Here is a 20054-nt window from a genome sequence, read left to right as displayed (position 1 = left end):
CGGAATGATGTAATTTCGGGTGTAATCTACGGAAAGCATAACATTATTTTTATCACTCTAGGAATATTTGATATGAGCACAGATATCTATATTAGATTCAGAAACACTTACCTTGAAGCTTGTTGACAACGGCAGATCCAGGCCAATAGTTTGGTAAATTAAGCACTAGCTTAAACGCTTTATTTGAAGACATTTTTCTTATTCTGAAATAAGTCTACAGAGGCAGATTCTTAGAAAGGTGCTAAGTATTTTTTCAACCATAAACGAGTGAAAAACACCCATATTCCGCACAAAACAGAGCTGTCTCAAGGTGGGCATTTTCCACCCATTTCATAAATTTTTAAATCCCCCACTTTTTTGACAGCTTCATATAGCTTATTGCGAGTTTCCGGTAGCGGGTAGAGCAGAACTACCAAAGCGGACAAAAGAAGCAATTAGACTGGAGGGCCAAAGCACCAACACAAATCAAATAACCACAAATCTCAATTTAATACATGTATTTAGGGTAATGCACCCATTTTCCTCTGTTACTTCCTACCTCCTATTCATCTCTCTTCTCCTCCTTTCTCTCTGCCTTCTTCTTTCTCTATCTTCCTATCTCACAAAGCACATACTGTGTTACTCACGGTCTTCGGGGCGTCCCCCTGCACCAGCTTCTTGGCGGTCCTCTCACCGCCGCGGCAACTCGCCTGTCGCATTACCATCCCACGCACGTCACTCCCGATCTGCTTCCGACCCGCCACGTCAATGCCTCTGCTGGAGACCCCTCTGGCCGTCCAGTGCGACCGGGTAGCTGGATGGGGTCCCTCCGAGGCACCTCCTTCCGTCGAGTCTTCCACACACCTTTCGCCGCTCGCTACGCCGCAACTGCTTCGTTCCTGCTGCGGAACCGAATAACACACGATCCGGATTTCCGTGTTGACCAATGTGGTTGCCGGGCCACGCCTTGTGTTGGCCGATGAAAAAACCGAGTCTCTAAAAGAACCCTAGGAAACGGAAGCATGATCATTAGCGGAACGATCTATTTGGGTCATTTGCGACCTACCCTGCGGGGTTCGTGCTTGCTCCGGATGTGTGCTCTTTGAGTGGTTGCGCCAAGGTGTGATGCCGTACACGACTGTTAGAACAAATCATGATTAGCAAAACATCATCACCGTATGGTTGTTCATTACGGGTTACCTTATTTTATCGCGGCGTATTTGTTCCTCTCGCCACCGGTCAGCGCGGTTCGTTCCTCCGGGCGAATGGAAAGTCTCACTCTCGTCGTACTTCCGTGATCCGTGGAATGCACGTGTGTGCTGCCTGTAGGATATTTCAGGTTAGGTTTTCCTAAGCTGCTTTCCGACACGAAATCTTCGGTGTCTTACCTTTTTCCGTGGTTTCCACCAGCAGACGATGCGAAACTTCCGAAACCCGGACACTTGAAAGTGATCCGGAACACTTCGCCTTTTGTGGCAAGCTGGGAAATTTCACTAAACGCGATCACGTTTCTTTTTGCCTTCCGACACCGGCAAATGGTTGTAGACGAGTGACGATAACGTTTGGATTTTCCGTTACTCTTTCTCCTTCTGTGGTGGTATGCGTGTCTTCAGGAAAACGTCAAATTGACAACTGTCAGTCTCACATAGGTCTGTTCCTTTTTGGCATACACGGAACGTATTCAACCAACATTTGGTTTTCGAACATGGTGCACTGAACCGAAAGTGCATTTCGCCTGATCTATTTCTGCCAATGTGGTTCGCTGGAGACGTGCGTGGTGATGACGGAATACTTTTCGTTGTTTCGGACTTTTACAAATATTGCTTGAGATCTAATATTCACTAATCAAAGGCAAACGTAACAAGCTTTAAAAGGTGGGTGATTTTAAACCATAAAATGTGTACTCTCAAATCTCCGTGATAGACAAACCTGCCCGATCTCGCTCGGGTTGTTCTTTTTCTTTCAGTCAAACTGTCAATTGTTAGCCTCGCACTCTAGATCGATTTCATTTCGAGCTTGGTAGCTTTCTTCAAAATTCAAGACGCTACAACTGTTACGGTGTTACTGTACTTATGATCTGATGGTACTGTCCTCCCTGGGCCCTGTTAAAACCCGAAGTACCAAATATTTAATGAGAATTTGCACCTGTAATAATAAAATAATTAGGATGGTTGGTTGAAAAATCGTATACCTATAGGTACATGTTCTTACGTTCCCATAATTTCATTCCTCTGAAAAGTTGAAATAATTTGACACCTACGAACTATGGCTTCATACATGTAGCTAAAATTTCAGTTGTTTTGATATTTCTGTTCTATTCTCGGAAGCAAACAATCACTCCTATTAGGGCACCATTATCGTTATCACGCTTGTATACTCCTTGCGTGAATTGTGCAAATTTTCCCACAGCTCTTTCATCACTCCAGTAGTGAGTTTAGTTCGCATGCGATACGTGTGGCAGCGTAATCGTCAACCTTTATCTTATCGCAGTTGGTGCGGCGAAGCATTTCTTGACATAATGTCATAAAACGGGGTGACGCCAATTCATCAGCCATCGCAGCGTATTTGATGGGCCACCGATAGATAAGCATATAATAGTGAGTTAGTTTATTACAAATGAAAGTCGGTTCAGATTAGGTTCAGTAATAGGTCATATCACGTATAAAAAATCGAATACTCTGACTCGATTAAACGAATGCTCGAGCTGTTTTCCCAAGGGACACCGTCATCAGACAAATCAGATTCAACCTTCTTCCATTTGTCACTTGAGAACAACCCAAAGGCAACCCTCCAAGGGTGGATAACCCACCTTTCGCTGCATATGGATGCGTATAAAGATACGAGCCCCCACAACGAGACAGAAACCATTTTTTGGAAATTTTATTAGTTTAGTCACCTCTCGGCTTGGCTTGGCTGGGTTGCCTTCGCCTCTAACCCAGAGAGTTCATTGTCACTTTCCTTCGTCGGCGTGGTCGTGGCCGACGTCGTCCTCGACGTCATTGTTGTTATTCCTGCTTTTTTACACTTCCTTGGCTACGAAGTTCAATGGCTTTGGGTGCCATCCCCCAAACCCCCAAGTCCCCACCCCACACCAACCAGAGACGCCAGTTGTAGCAGCTTGAGCTCAACGCTCCCGCTCAAGAGTTGTCGTTGTCGTGTGCATGCACAAAATAAATAATTTCTTTGGTCGCTTTTTCGGTGGAGAATTATGCGAGTTTGTAAAAGTTTCTTTCAACGAACACGAATCAAGCGCGTAAATCGCAAGCAAATCCCTCATGATTTTCTTTTTCCCCGTATTTTTTGGCCGCCCGTGCCTTAGTCGTTCGGGTGTAGAACGCCAATTCCGAGAAGTAAGAGTATCGGCCCGGCTCAGGTCCTGGTGATGGCCGGAGTTATGGTGCAAAATGGTAATCAGATTTCCGGTACGGTGTGTAACCAACCAACCACCCACGACGGCGGCGATGACGACTGACGACGGTGCGATTTCTCACAAGAGGAAAAAAAACTTGATTTCGCGAGGCATTCGCCCATGGAGAGGAATTCTAATAAGCCGATTGTTTCGAAAAATTGTCGAAGAATTCGTTCTGATTTGGACGCTGTGATTCAAACAAACTTGAAACCAGACGACGAGGGGCTGAGATGGATGGTGCCAAACAACACGTCTGGAAATTCGAATGTATATTTATTCAAAAAGAATTTGGACGATAATCACTCGTGTACACGAGAAGGGTTTGTCGTTTTTCGGTAAGAAATACAACCAACAAGCAGACGCAATCTGGCAAAAAAGCTAGAGGAAGCTTTCCTTCCCTAGAAGTAAGTACGTAAAGTAGCTAATGTAATTGTCTGCAAAGTTTTCAGAAACCTAAACGGGATCGAGACGACGGCATGTTTTCTTTCTTTGTGATTTCATGCTTGCATATCTGTAGTCAAAATCACTTCCGATGTAACGCAAATAAAACTCTTTTCGATCCACAACTTAGTGATACTACCTTTCTCATGATTACCAAAGATATATACCTCACATCAGCCACAACAATTTCATAGTATGGGAAAGCTCATAATGTAAAATTTTATAATCAGCTTGGTCAAAAGACTTTTGTTAAGCGAGGAAGATAGCCCACAAGCGTAAAATGATCAAACGCCGCATTTCGAGGGACAATTTCGCATTTTCACTATTTGTCCCACGCTGAAAAGTGTCTCACTTTTCTCTTTTTGCCTTTCAGAAAACCGAACTTTTTATAGAAGGCTCGGAGACCCATAGTGTTATATACCAATCGACTCAGCTCGACAAATTGAGGTGATGTCTGTATGTGTGTGTATGTGCGTGTCTGTATGTTTGTGTGTGTATATGTACAGAAATGTGAGACACATCTGTTTTTTTTTTCTTCAAAATAACAAATCACGAAATACTTACGAAAATCAGAAAACGAAATTGAATATCGCAAACATTCTCACGACCCTTGGCACTACTCTCTTCAATAAGGGAGCGTCCACAAATTACGTAACGCTTAGAGAGGGGAGGGGGGTTGGGCGAAGTGTGACGACCCATACATAATTTTTAGATGCTTCATACAAAAAGTGTGACATAGGGAGGAGGGGGAGTTGAAAATGCCCAATTTTTGCGTTACGTAATTAATGGATCTTCCCTAAGGAGGTGGATCTTATGTTCCTTGACGCTTAACGCCTAGTTTACCGTGGCTTTGATAGAATATGAACAAAAACACGTCAAAACTATATAACGTTAGAATAAAATGTGCTTCTGTATGGTACCCCCTGATGTAATCGACAATCAAAGCACGTTTATGTTCTCAAATTTATTGCTAGAAATAATCTAATTCTCCACGCTCAAATTCATTCCACGTCTCGTTCGCTTCTCCACTTCTCATACCAACCTTGTCTTGTCCAATATGCACAACACACACGTCAAACTGTACGACGCGTACCATTCCACACAGTAATCGCAAATCCTTTCGCTGATTGCTTCCTTGTGACGTGTGCTGGTAGTTGGTAGTTCTGTAGAAACACGAGAATTTAGTTGAACGAATTTCGCTTTCATGAAACACCGCCACGGCCAGCGTGCGAATTCTTTGCCTTATGGAAACATTTTAGTCGTGTTTTGCCTCTGCCAGATGCGACGGGTCAATGACACTTGCGCAGGAATCGAATCCCAGATTCGGTGCTACGGTAGTCAAATATTCATTGCCCAACGCAACATTGTCCGTGGATCAGCTTGCCAAAGTTGAAGTCCTAATCTCGGCCAGGTAGGCACCAGGTTCAACCGCAGAAACCGCATGTCAATTTGGTGGAAGGGAAGCTGGTCCAAAATGCAAGCTTTCTTGATGTTTTATCGAATATACTTTCAAAGTGTAGAAACGAATCATTTGCATTAATTTTTAAATAAGTATATTTCGCAGACATTTTCGTTGTATTTGAATATTTTGACCAAATTACCCAGCGATACCTACCCAACAATTCAAGCAAACAAACTGGATCATCATCGTTTTTTTTTGTCTTCCATGAATCCTAACCATTTGCAAAGACGCTGCCACTTTAAGCGGTCAATGGTAAAAAAAATCGCGTTTCATTTCCCTTTTTGTCAAGGACCAAAAGCAAGAACGGAGGTGGAAAAATGACTACACATTCATTTTCTTTGTGGCTTCACTTGGGGAAATTTTATTTGCAGCAGAACAACCGTGAAACCACAACCAGAAACAGTCGCTATCTTTCTTGTGCTTCATTTTGTCTGACGATAAACGTAAAGGACAGAGTGAGGATTTGTGGTTTGAGAAACACAAAACAGGGACTTTTACTGAAGAATAGAGAAGTAATTAGGTGGAAAACTAAAAATATACCAAGCGGATTTCAAACCTGATTTGTGCATTATAAAGAAAAGGTAAATTATATTCATTATTTTTTCTTGATTTTTCTGTGCCATTACTGTCCAAGCTTTGACAGAAATACTATTCTATTTTTTTGGTTTTTATTAGATTAGATTTGGATTGCATTTAGATTACATTTGGATTGTATTTGGAATGGATTTGGATTTGGATTTGGATTGGATTTGGATTGGATTTGGATTGGATTTGGATTGGATTTGGATTGGATTTGGATTGGATTTGGATTGGATTTGGATTGGATTTGGATTGGATTTGGATTGGATTTGGATTGAATTTGGATTGGATTGGATTGGATTGGATTGGATTTGGATTGGATTGGATTGGATTTGGATTGGATTTGGATTGGTTTGGATTGGTTTGGATTGGTTTGGATTGGTTTGGATTGGTTTGGATTGGTTTGGATTGATTTGGATTGGTTTGGATTGGTTTGGTTGGTTTGGATTGGTTTGGATTGGTTTGGATTGGTTTGGATTGGTTGGATTGGTTTGGGTGGTTGGATTGGTTTGGTTTGGTTGGTTTGGATTGGTTTGGATTGGTTTGGATTGGTTTGGATTGGTTTGGATTGGTTTGGATTGGTTTGGATTGGTTTGGATTGGTTTGGATTGGTTTGGATTGGTTTGGTTGGTTTGGATTGGTTTGGATTGGATTTGGATTGGTTTGGTTGGTTTGGATTGGTTTGGATTGGTTTGGATTGGATTTGGATTGGTTTGGATTGGTTTGGATTGGTTTGGATTGGTTTGGATTGGTTTGGATTGGTTTGGATTGGATATGGATTGGATTTGGATTGGTTTGGATTGGTTTGGATTGGTTTGGATTGGTTGGATTGGTTTGGATTGGTTTGGATTGGTTTGGATTGGATTTGGATTGGTTTGGATTGGTTTGGATTGGTTTGGATTGGTTTGGATTGGTTTGGATTGGTTTGGATTGGTTTGGATTGGTTTGGATTGGTTGGATTGGTTTGGATTGGTTTGGATTGGTTTGGTTGGTTTGGATTGGTTTGGATTGGTTTGGATTGGTTTGGATTGGTTTGGTTGGTTTGGATTGGTTTGGATTGGTTTGGTTGGTTTGGATTGGTTTGGATTGGTTTGGATTGGTTTGGATTGGTTTGGATTGGTTTGGATTGGTTTGGTTGGTTTGGATTGGTTTGGATTGGTTTGGATTGGTTTGGATTGGTTTGGATTGGTTTGGATTGGTTTGGATTGGATTTGGATTGGTTTGGATTGGTTTGGATTGGTTTGGTTGGTTTGGATTGGTTTGGATTGGTTTGGATTGGTTTGGATTGGTTTGGATTGGTTTGGATTGGTTTGGATTGGTTTGGATTGGTTTGGATTGGTTTGGATTGGTTTGGATTGGTTTGGATTGGTTTGGATTGGTTTGGATTGGTTTGGATTGGTTTGGTTGGTTTGGTTGGTTTGGATTGGTTTGGATTGGTTTGGATTGGTTTGGATTGGTTTGGATTGGTTTGGATTGGTTTGGATTGGTTTGGATTGGTTTGGATTGGTTTGGTTGGTTTGGTTGGTTTGGATTGGTTTGGATTGGTTTGGATTGGTTTGGATTGGATTTGGATTGGTTTGGATTGGTTTGGATTGGTTTGGATTGGTTTGGATTGGTTTGGTTGGTTTGGATTGGTTTGGATTGGTTTGGTTGGTTTGGATTGGTTTGGATTGGTTTGGTTGGTTTGGATTGGTTTGGATTGGTTTGGATTGGTTTGGATTGGTTTGGATTGGTTTGGATTGGTTTGGATTGGTTTGGTTGGATTTGGATTGGTTTGGATTGGTTTGGATTGGTTTGGATTGGTTTGGATTGGTTTGGATTGGTTTGGTTGGTTTGGATTGGTTTGGTTGGTTTGGATTGGTTTGGATTGGTTTGGATTGGTTTGGATTGGTTTGGATTGGTTTGGTTGGTTTGGATTGGTTTGGATTGGTTTGGATTGGTTTGGATTGGTTTGGATTGGTTTGGATTGGTTTGGATTGGTTTGGATTGGTTTGGATTGGTTTGGATTGGTTTGGATTGGTTTGGATTGGTTTGGTTGGTTTGGATTGGTTTGGATTGGTTTGGTTGGTTTGGATTGGTTTGGATTGGTTTGGATTGGTTTGGATTGGTTTGGATTGGTTTGGATTGGTTTGGATTGGTTTGGATTGGTTTGGATTGGTTTGGATTGGTTTGGATTGGTTTGGTTGGTTTGGATTGGTTTGGATTGGTTTGGATTGGTTTGGATTGGTTTGGTTGGTTTGGTTGGTTTGGATTGGTTTGGATTGGTTTGGATTGGTTTGGATGGGTTTGGATTGGTTTGGATTGGTTTGGATTGGTTTGGATTGGTTTGGATTGGTTTGGATTGGTTTGGATTGGTTTGGATTGGTTTGGATTGGTTTGGATTGGTTGGTTTGGATTGGTTTGGTTGGTTTGGATTGGTTTGGATTGGTTTGGTTGGTTTGGATTGGTTTGGATTGGTTTGGATTGGATTGGTTTGGATTGGTTTGGTTGGTTTGGATTGGTTTGGATTGGTTTGGATTGGTTTGGATTGGTTTGGATTGGTTTGGATTGGTTTGGATTGGTTTGGATTGGTTTGGATTGGTTTGGATTGGTTTGGATTGGTTTGGATTGGTTTGGATTGGTTTGGTTGGTTTGGATTGGTTTGGATTGGTTTGGTTGGTTTGGATTGGTTTGGATTGGTTTGGATTGGTTTGGATTGGTTTGGATTGGTTTGGATTGGTTTGGATTGGTTTGGATTGGTTTGGATTGGTTTGGATTGGTTTGGATTGGTTTGGATTGGTTTGGATTGGTTTGGATTGGTTTGGATTGGTTTGGATTGGATTTGGATTGGTTTGGATTGGTTTGGATTGGTTTGGTTGGTTTGGATTGGTTTGGTTGGTTTGGATTGGTTTGGATTGGTTTGGTTGGTTGGATTGGTTTGGTTGGATTTGGATTGGTTTGGATTGGTTTGGATTGGTTTGGATTGGTTTGGATTGGTTTGGATTGGTTTGGTTGGTTTGGATTGGTTTGGATTGGTTTGGATTGGTTTGGATTGGTTTGGATTGGTTTGGATTGGTTTGGATTGGTTTGGATTGGTTTGGATTGGTTTGGATTGGTTTGGATTGGTTTGGATTGGTTGGTTTGGATTGGTTTGGATTGGTTTGGATTGGTTTGGATTGGATTGGATTGGTTTGGATTGGTTTGGATTGGATTTGGATTTGGATTGGATTTGGATTGGATTGGATTTGGATTGGATTTGGATTGGATTTGGATTGGATTTGGATTGGATTTGGATTGGATTTGGATTGGATTTGGATTGGATTTGGAGTGGATTTGGAGTGGATTTGGATTGGATTTGGATTGGATTTGGGTTGGATTTGGGTTGGATTTGGGTTGGATTTGGATTGGATTTGGATTGGATTTGGATTGGATTTAATGATTTGCTTATTCGAGACCAACACGGATTTTATTTGAATATAAATTTTATTGGTCGTTCGCGTGGAGAGTGGTTATGTGAGTCCTTATAAATAAATATCATTAGTAAAATTTAAAGACGTTTTCTAATACAACTTTTTGGATGTTTTTCAGTGTATGTATTTTCTTAAAGTCTGAGATGTGTGGGCCTTTAAAAGCTCTGATTTATCTTCTTTTTGTTGGCACATACTTTAGATGGGTAGATGCGAGAAGCGACTTGTCTAACATCAGCCGAGCGGTGAATGGCAAATCTCAAACAGCGAGATAATCAATTAAAACGGTACGGTTATTAGGCATCAGGCGGTAAACGGTGGCCATCAACAGCAAAAAAAAGCGAAGCGATCACCTCACAAGCCCAACGAATGACGCAGAATGATGAACCATGCTCGATTTTCAGTTTCTGGTTAGAGCGGAAATGCATTTGGTGCTGCCGGCATCATGATTATAATTAATGAGATTCGTGCTAAATGACGAAAATGATTGCAGTGCAGGAAATTGCCAGACGAACTGCAGTTCCTAATCATAACCAAGGACGTAACGTTTAGGTACAAAAAATACCCCTCTGCAAAAGTCTCTTCATTTGGTAGTAGGTAATCGAAGTTCTATAAAAAAAGAGCGTGAACCGGTTCTTGCCCAGCGAGCGATCCCCATAGCAATTGATGGTGTAATCTAAGCTTGTGCCGTGCTTAGAACACGAACCCGTCACTAGCGGCCTATCACAAAAAGAGGGTACGAATCGAAAGGGATTTAAAATTTAAAATACCCACAGCAGGAAATATGAAACTTTTCCCCTTTGCCTCGGTCGCTGGTGCCGGGATTGCAACGCGCTCGTCAATTATTGTGGACGTGACATCTTTGCCCTACCGGAAACCGGTCTGACTAGTGGCTAAAACGGGCGCTACCACTGACTGCGGCCATGAGTGACACGGTGAGAGACAGTGCACAGGAAAGGAAGCCTGGGGTCATCCATTTTATGTAGAGGTCAATGGCATCCGGGCCGAGATTTAGGTAGATTACTGTGCAACGGTTAAAATCATAATTGCAAACGATCAGGTTTATTATTCTCATTAAGTTCAATTTTTATCGTCCAACTAGGACAGTGTGACCAGCCACACAGCATTGGAGCAGAGACGTACATAACAAATTTGGCAGGGATAACATGTTACTGGACTAATACCCACAGCAGGAAAAGTTTTCTAACGATGGTAATCGTATCTTGAAGAATGAATATGACTACCGGTCTTATGAGCGTTTTGTATATGGCACATCTGGTGCCTTCGTATTTCATGACTAACATTATTATCAGCCATTAGCAAGGATCCACGATTGACGAATTAATCTACCACCTCGAGTGTATCCCCGTCTATCGTAACACTGTTTATACTGTCGTATACCGCATTGAAATCGATGAACAGATGGTGCGTTTGGACCTGGTATTCACGGCATTTTTCAAGGATTCGCCGATCTGGTCCATTGTCGAGCGGCCATCAACGAAGCCGGCTTGATAACTTTCCACGAACTCATTCACTATTGGTGACAGATGGCGGAAGATGATCTGGGATGTATAATCAATCCTATAGGATTTTTTAGGATATTTCATGCTCTCTCCTGAAATTGTGTTTGGGCTTCAAAAATAGACTCTTTAAATGGTTCAAGCAATACTTTATTGCAGGATACACACAGCATTTCCAAAACTAGCTCCGGCTTTGCTCAGGATTGAAAAGTAATTTATGGCATTCAAAAGCCTTATTCTGGTTATCGGTGTGTACTCAGTGATCGGTGTCTCAACAGAGAGGATGTTTCGGTTCGTCTTTGTGTCCATCATTTTTCGACTGTTAGGCCATTTGATCAAATGCCTTTTGGCTGAACATTGCAACACTCGGGCTGAATATTGCACAGGCTCATTATTATTTTTTTCCTCTCTTGTTTGTTTTTCTACATTCGCTATTTTTTCTATCTTCCTCTTCCTTATTTTGTCAAGTTTTTTACCTTTTTTCTATTTTCTGCTTTCTTGTCCGTTTTTCCTTCTTCCTCCTTCTACCTTCTTCCTTTTTTCTTTCTCCTTTTTTCCTCCTTATTTCCTTCTTTCTAACTCTTCCTTCTTCTATCTCCCTTATTCATGCTTCATTATTTCTTCTTTCGTCGTTTCTTTTTCAACTTTCTACTTTATCTACTTCCATCTGTTCTCTGCCTATAATCATTGGATAGGGAGCGTTCCCGACAGGGAAACCAAATTTTTCACAGCAGCTTATTTATTTTATTTTTTTTTTGTATCTTTATCAAGGAGGCTTTCAGCCCTTGGCTGGCTCACCTCCGGATCGCAGCTTATTTGTTTTCAGCAACGCTAAACTGTAATTTATTTTCATTTTAATCTCTATATAAAGTAAATAGGCACTTTCTACTGAAAAAATAGCTTATTTAATCAGAATTGGTTGTTAGGAAACGGCTAGATGTTGCTCGGTCAAATAAATCAATATTTGTTAAAAAAAATCCACCTGACATTTAATTATTCAGAAAATAAGTGAATTGTTCTTCAGGGTTTCTAGGAATTGCTTGTAGAACTTCTTTGACAGTTTGTACTAGAATATATTGGTCTAAAAATGTGAAATTCTTCTAGAAATATTATTCTTCTAGAATACTAGAAATGCATTGATTATTAACCCTTATCCTCCCTTGATACTTTTTAGGCATTAAAACTCAAAGGTGCAGCCCAATCGGGTTGTACGCAAAGGTGACGTAGGACTACGTAGCTATTCGAAATTGATGGTACATACTTGCCATAATAATTTGTGTCGTTTTATTTACATAGAGCAAACTGCTCGGAGGCCAACTGAATCAAGAAGTCGAATAGTTGTTCCCAGTTGGATGGACTTTGAGTCTCTAACCGTGAAATTAACATGACTTATTGGCCGCTGAAGCCACTCGACTGGCTTTCAGTCGGGGACATCATAATCCTTACTTTGCCACTTCTGATTCTGCTTATTTCTCCTTCATTTCGACCATTTTTGAGGATGGTGTCCTCCAAAAAGGTCTTTATGCATACAAAAGAAGGTTGATCCGACAATCCGATATGAACTTTCTTTAAAGTGCAAAACTCAATCGTAACTAGTAAATTTGATAGCGCGGTGGAGAAGATGATGCAATTAATTTGAACGGGTGGAATCACTAACAGCAACCAAGCTACCACGCTAAACCCGATGCCGCCGAAACAATCTATTTTCGCCATTAACTCTTTCTTTCCATAAAATACTGGTCCTGAGAAGAACCAATTTTCTTTTCCCAATGCGTCTTTCCAATAAGTAACTGCATCCAAACGCTTGACAGCACCTTGCGTTGAAATTGTCCGACCGCCTTCGTGCTGCTGTGTCCGCTCCGCTGCATCGAATGTCGAACCGAATCCCGATCAAAACGGCTCGCGCGCGCCGAATAGCAGCTTTCTTGTATTTAATAAATTAAGCCCGTTAGCCCCGCCCCTTTGTGATCTAATATGGGTGTTAATAAAATGTGCACTCATAACGATTAATGAAGGGGCGGGGCTAATGGAATTACTTCATTAGATATAAGAAAGCTGCTTTTTGACGCGCGCGAGCCATTTTGATCGGGATTCCGCAGCAGACAACGGACCTTTCGGAGAATGACAAATTCTAAGAATCTTATGAAATTTTCTCGCAAGATTCTGAATTTGGTTATGAGCTGTTGGTTATCTGAGATGCGTGAAGAGTAACAACATAAATTCGACTCAAGACGAAGTTTCTTCATATTACCAAACATTATCTCTTGGCATCTGTCTGTCCGAGCGACGTTCACTGATGAGTGGTTGCTGTAGATAGTTTCCACAGAGGTGGCGTCTTCATTGATTTTATGCAAAAGAAGGTTGATCCGACTATCCGAAATAAACTTTCTTTCAAGTACAAAACTCAATCGTAAATAGCGAATTTGATAGCGCGTCAGAGGGAGATGATGCAGTAAATTTGAATGGATGGAATCAATAACAGCAAGCAAGGTACCACGCCAAACCCGATGCCACCGAAACAGTCCATTTTCGCAATTAACTCTTTCCATAAAATGTTGGTCCTGAGAAGAACCAATTTTCTTTTCCCAATGCGCCTTCTGTCCAATAACTAACTGCATCCAATCGCTTGTCGACACCTTGCGTTGCAACTGTCCGACCGCCACTCGATGATTTTTGCTAAGCCTCCAAAAGATGAAATAAATTTTCAGCATTGCCACCCACTCCGTGCTGCTGTGTCCGCTCCGCTGCTTTGAATGTCGAACCGCTCTCTGTGGAATCCCGATCAAAATGGCTCGCGCGCGCCGAACAGCAGCTTTCTTGTATTTAATAAATTAAGCCCGTTAGCCCCGCCCCTTTGTGATCTGATATGGGTGTAAATATAATGTGCACCCGATCTCCCGATCAAAATGGCTCGCGCGCGCCGGGAAGCAGCTTTCTTATATCTAATGAAATAATTCCATTAGCCCCGCCCCTTCATTAATCGTTATGAGTGCACATTTTATTAACACCCATATTAGATCACAAAGGGGCGGGGTTAACGGGCTTAATTTATTAAATACAAGAAAGCTGCTATTAGGCGCGCGCGAGCCATTTCGATCGAGATTCCGCAGACAACGGACCGTTGGAAGAATGACAAATTCTAAGAATGCTATGAAATTTTCTCGATTCTGAATTTGGTTATGAGATGTAGTTTATTCTAGATGCGTATTGTTGCGAGGAACGACAACAGTTTCTTCAGAGTTTCTTCATATTGCAAAACATTAGCTTTCGGCATCTGTCTGTCTGAGCGACGTTCACCGATGGGTGGTTGCTGTGTAAAGTTTCCACTGAGGTGGCGTCTTCATTGATTTTATACAAAAGCCACCATTTTATACAAAAGAAGGCTGATCCAACTATCCGAAATAAACTTTCTTCAAAGTGCAAAACTCAATCGTTAATAGCGAATTTGATAGCGCGTCGGAGGGAGATGATGCAATAAATTTGAATGGATGGGATCACTAACAGCAACCAAGCTACCACGCCAAACCCGATGCCACCGAAACAGTCCATTTTCGCAATTAACTCTTTCCATAAAATGTTGGTCCTGAGAAGAACCAATTTTCTTTTCCCAATGCGCATTCTGTCCAATAACTAACTGCATCCAATCGCTTGTCGACACCTTGCGTTGCAACTGTCCGACCGCCACTCGATGATTTTTCGCTAAGCCTCCAAAAGTTGAAATAAATTTTCAGCATTGCCACCCACTCAGTGCTGCTGTGTCCACTCCGCTGCTTTGAATGTCGAACCGCTCTCTGTGGAATCCCGATCAAAATGGCTCGCGCGCGCCGAACAGCAGCTTTCTTGTATTTAATAAATTAAGCCCGTTAGCCCCGCCCCTTTGTGATCTGATATGGGTGTAAATATAATGTGCACTCAACGAATAATGAAGGGGCGGGGCTAATGGAATTACTTCATTAGATATAAGAAAGCTGCTTTTCGACGCGCGCGAGCCATTTCGATCGAGATTCCGCAGACAACGGACCGTTCGAAGAATGACAAATTCTAAGAATGCTATGAAATTTTCTCGATTCTGAATTTGGTTATGAGATGTAGTTTATCTTAGATGCGTATTGTTGCGAAGAACGACAACAGTTTCTTCAGAGTTTCTTCATATTGCAAAACATTAGCTTTCGGCATCTGTCTGTCCGAGCGACGTTTACCGATGGGTGGTTGCTTTAGAAAGTTTCCACTGAGGTGGCGTCTTCATTGATTTTATACAAAAGCAGGTTGATCCGACTATCCGAAATAAACTTTTTTTCAAAGTGCAAAACTCAATCGTAAATAGCGAATTTGATAGCGCGTCGGTGGGAGATGATGCAGTAAATTTGAATGGATGGAATCACTAACAGCAACCAAGCTACCACGCCAAACCCGATGCCACCGAAACAGTCCATTTTCGCAATTAACTCTTTCTTTTCGTAAAATGTTGGTCCTGAGAAGAACCAATTTTCTTTTCCCAATGTTCCTTTCCAACTAACTGACACCACAATTTGTAATAAATTTTCAGCATCGGCACTGGCGGTGCGGGATCGCCACAGTGCTATTTTTATGGTCAACCTTTTTTTTTGAAATTCTGGTACGTTGAGGTTGAATGATCTGCAGCAACACATCGAGCACCATCACCAATGCGATGGATTTCCTTTGAAAATGTCATTAGCGCCTCCGTGATGCTGTGTCCGCTCCGCTGCGATTTCTTTGATGCGTCTGCCATGCGTAAAATCTTGTTCAAACTGAGGATTAGATCCAAACCCGCAAGTGATTGATTTTTGATGTCTGTGCTAGTGATGCATGTACGTGATTGGTTGGTTGACCTATTTCTAAACTTTTTATCAATTTTCGATAATAAATAGTTAAAATTCAGTATTTTCATATAAATCATAACTCCGTTGATTCTCAAACGATTTTGACGATTCACCTACCAAACGAACCGGTTAGGTCTCTAGTTTTCAAACCTAGAAAGAGAATTGGCATTCATTCTGGTCAGGTTCCGTGGCATTCCGGGGACCTGGTTCCCCCGGGGTAGTGGCCACTTTTTGATATGATCTGAAACCCATTGTTGGCGGGGAGTATGAAGGGGAACTAGACACCGGGTTCTCAGCAGGACCAAACACGCTAGGTAGATTGTGGTACAGCTTTAAACTGTAAATATATTTTAGTTAGCGGAAGTTCTAGATTACATATTTGATAGCTTACACTTTCGGTATTCGTACTTTGCAGACTATCCCTCTACTCAACCCGACTCAGTTCACGAGTATCCTAGCTATAAACAGGGAAATCATTAGATTGTAGTCTAGTTTGCATGTTAGATTAAGTTACTTTTAGGCAGAAACTATATTTTTAACTATACGCTAGATTCTAGGTTTTAACCTCTTTTAGTAAGCTGCAATAGTAATCTTAATTAGCTTTATATAATTTTAGGTATGCATTATAATTCTCACATCTTTCTGCTTTGCTTCCAATTCATCAACGAATTCACAAATAGTTTTAGGTATTTACTTATGGGTTTAGGTAGAATATATAATTTAGATTTTAGAGAAACGATTTGCCACTTTGCTTGCGATTCACATGCCAATTTTTCCCTTATCTCCTCTGTTGTCTTCTGCTCCTTTTGACAGTCCATGTGCCAGGTTCAGTTCAGATGACACCTGTGACGGATTACTTCGAGCAGTGCAGCCAGCGGCAACACCCATCATGCGACGTCTCAAACTTCATGATTCCGCGAAACGAGCTCAGCAGAGTCTAATTTGAGACCAGCACAACTCAGGTACCTCAAATATTGACTCTATTGAGCTCGTTTCGCGAATCATGAAGTTTGAGACATCGCAAGATAGGTTTCAGATCGCTTCAAAAAGTGGCCACTTCCCCGAAGGAGCTAGGTTCCTGGAATGCCACTGAACCTGACCAGCACCACTCAGATATCTCAAATTAGACTCTATTGAACTCGTTTCGTAAGTTTGAGACGTCACAAGATAGGTTTCGGATCAAATCGAAAAGTGGGCATTTCTCGGGGGACCCAGGTCCCCGGAATGCCACGGAACCTGACCAGAACCACTTCTTCTTCTTCTTCATAGGCATTACATCCCCCACTGGGACATTGCCGCCTCGCAGCTTAGTGTTCAATTAGCACTTCCACAGTTATTAACTGCGAGGTTTCTAAGCCAAGTTACCATTTCTGCATTCGTATATCATGAGGCTAACACGATGATACTTTTATGCCCAAGGAAGTCGAGACAATTTCCAATCCGAAAATTGTCTAGACCGGTACCGGGAATCGAACCCAGCCACCCTCAGCATGGTCTTGCTTTGTAGCCGCGCGTCTTACCGCACGGCTAAAGACCAGAACCACTTGGGTACCTCAAATTAGACACTATTGAGCTTGTTTCGCAAAATCATGAAGTCTGAGACGTCACAAGATAGGTTTCGGATCAAATCGAAAAGTGGCCATTTCTCGGAGGACCCAGCTCCCCGGAATACCACAGAGCCTGTCCAAACCCACCAAGGAACCTTGGAAGGGAACATATCTCGTGATTTCATGAAGTAGGACACATAAAAAAATAGTTTTAAGACTTTTAGCAAGGTCATCCGATTTGAGAAAAAAAGGTACCCCACTCGACCCCGGAATTATTCCGGAACCAGATGGCCAATGCCATCTCTCTTCCCAGGTTTAAAAACTAGAGACCTAGCCGGTTCGTTAGGTAGATGAATCGCCAAAATCAGTTAGGAATCAAAGGAGTTAAGATTTTTTGAAGTTATTTTTTAGTGCCTAAAAAGTATCAAGGAAGGATAAGGGTTAAAATGAAATCTTTTATAAGCTCCTTGGTATATTCCGTCGTGCATTCTTCGTGAAAGAGGAATTTCCCGGAGCAGTTCCTCGAGAAATTTTCGAAAGAAATTTCCATTTCCATGGAACATATGGAGATATTTCTGGCAGAGTTATTGACGGAACTTTAGCGGATATTCTTGTAGGTATTTTTGGAGAGAATTCTTGGATAATTTCTGATAAAGTCTCTGAAGACGTCTCTGAAGAAAAAGCGGGAGAATTTCTGGAGTAATTTCTTTATGATATGTCGGAGGAGTTTTCAGAGAAATTTGCAACAATCTCCCTTGACGTCCTCATGTCTATGGAGTGGACGTCCAGACGTCCCTAACTAGCTCACCAATTTTCTCAGGGTCGGCTTGTAATCTGTGTAAGGAGCCTCCGACACCAAGGTGGCAGAAACGGACATTACCAGGACGAATCAACAAACACGTTGGTAGAAGGAAATGAAAATGAAATATCGATCTTAAAGCATTGTTTTATTTAATTTTAAGTTTTTGTTTAGGGTTAGTTCATAGGATTAGTAGTGGGGTGGCCGGCCGGAGACGTTGGGCCCATTGTTGGCATGCGATTTAACATACCGTGTCTGCATGCTACCTGGTTTTCGGATGATCGAAGGCCCGCCTCCCAAGGCCGGGCGATGGTGGTAATTATGGCGTAGGTTTTCCGCCGACAGGTGATTTTGCTTGTACACGGAGATCGGCTAAGGCAGGTTGAGCACACTGCCGAATACGGAAAAACGCCGCCGGTGTTGATGGTTGCACGCGGAGGCTGGCGAAAGCAGGCCAAGCACACTGCCGAATACGACAAAACGCCGCAGGTGTTGGGGGTTGCGGTTGGACGCGGAGATTTTCTTCGGCTGGGCCTTACCTTAGGCAGACCGAGCACACTGTCGAATGAGGCACAACGCCGCTGGGGTGGGTGCTTGTGGTTGGACGCGGAGACTGGCGAAGGCAGGTTGAGCAGACTGCCGAATACGACAAAACGCAACTGGGGTGGAGTTCCTGGAGGAACTTCCGGAGGAGTTCCTGGAGGAATTTCCGGAGGAGTTCCTGAAGAAGTTGTTGGAGGATCTTCCGGAGGAGTTGTTGGAGGATCTTCCGAAGGAGTTCCTGGAGCATCTTCCGGAGGAGTTGTTGGAGGAACTTCCGGAGCAGTTCTTGAAGGAACTTCCGAAGGAGTTCCTGAAGGAACTTCCGGAGGAGTTCCAGGAGGAACTTCCGGAGGAGTTCCAGGAGGAACTTCCGGAGGAGTTCCTGGAGGAAATTCCGGAGGAGTTCCTGGAGGAAATTCCGGAGGAGTTCCTGGAGAAGTTGTTGGAGGATCTTCCGAAGGAGTTCCTGGAGCAACTTCCGGAGGAGTTGTTGGAGGAACTTCCGGAGCAGTTCTTGAAGGAACTTCCGGAGGAGTTCCTGGAGGAACTTCCCGAGGAGTTCCAGGAGGAACTTCCGGAGGAGTTCCTGGAGGAATTTCCGGAGGAGTTCCTGGAGAAGTTGTTGGAGAATCTTCCGAAGGAATTCCTGGAGCATCTTCCGGAGGAATTCTCGGAGGAACTTGTGATTTTTTGAAGGAACTTCCGGAGAAATTCCTGGATGAACCTCAGGTCAGCTGTGTTTATATATACTAAAAGATGATCAATTTGACGAAGAAACATAGAAAATTGTCAAAATTCAACAGTTTCATGAGTTTTTACTCACTAGCTTCCGTATAACTACTGAGAAAGATCAAAGTATGCCGCGCTCGCGAATGGACGCTATTTTTTGTTGCAGCAGCTCCCGTCATTTTTTTCCTGTTTCGGCTGGTGAAGAGAAAAATTTTAATATGAATTTAGAAACATGTTTAAATTTGTGCTTATAGTCGTGTTTGATGCAGTGTAATATGTAGTGTAGAGACTGCGGACATACGCTCCCCCGGTAGTAACGAGCTGGACCATATGGGGAGTACTGGCTGGCCGATGTAAAATTTGGTGAGATTAGTCCAATAAGGGTTTTTTTATTCTTTCGTTATTTTTGATTTCTGAGAGCTAGAGGAAAAACTAGCAACGTATAGGGTAAGACAGTATAATGCGACCCACTTGGCCAAAATGCCCCCCTTTGAAACTAAGAAAACTAACTAATTAAGGGTCAAAATCAGTTGGTACCAATAAGTATTTGTGAACCCATCATACTATGTGAATGTGGAAGTATTTTTGTATTACACAATAAAAATAATAGCAAAATACAAAAAGTTACAGTTTTGATGTAACTTTTCATGTTTGTTTGCTCACAATTCTGGAGCGACTCTAGCATACTGTCCGCAAAACTTGCACTGGAACACTCAGTTGGGCAACAAAATAACTTTTCTCAGTGGTTAATGTGATATA

General features: G+C 42.2%; 1 long non-coding RNA gene across 1 annotated transcript; it reads right to left on the bottom strand.

The window, feature by feature from the left end:
- Nucleotides 1–482: 482 nt before the first annotated feature.
- On the bottom strand, nt 483–1459 carry LOC134227791 (uncharacterized). Its single transcript, XR_009983762.1, has 4 exons — nt 1368–1459; nt 1180–1302; nt 1046–1117; nt 483–986 (listed from the first exon to the last, which is right to left on the bottom strand). It is a non-coding gene; the product is annotated as an uncharacterized LOC134227791 (long non-coding RNA).
- Nucleotides 1460–20054: the final 18595 nt, after the last annotated feature.

This window comes from Armigeres subalbatus, chromosome 3 (assembly GCF_024139115.2).
Source record: "Armigeres subalbatus isolate Guangzhou_Male chromosome 3, GZ_Asu_2, whole genome shotgun sequence".
Classification (NCBI taxonomy): domain Eukaryota; kingdom Metazoa; phylum Arthropoda; class Insecta; order Diptera; family Culicidae; genus Armigeres; species Armigeres subalbatus.
This window is presented reverse-complemented; position numbering and strand designations above follow the sequence as displayed.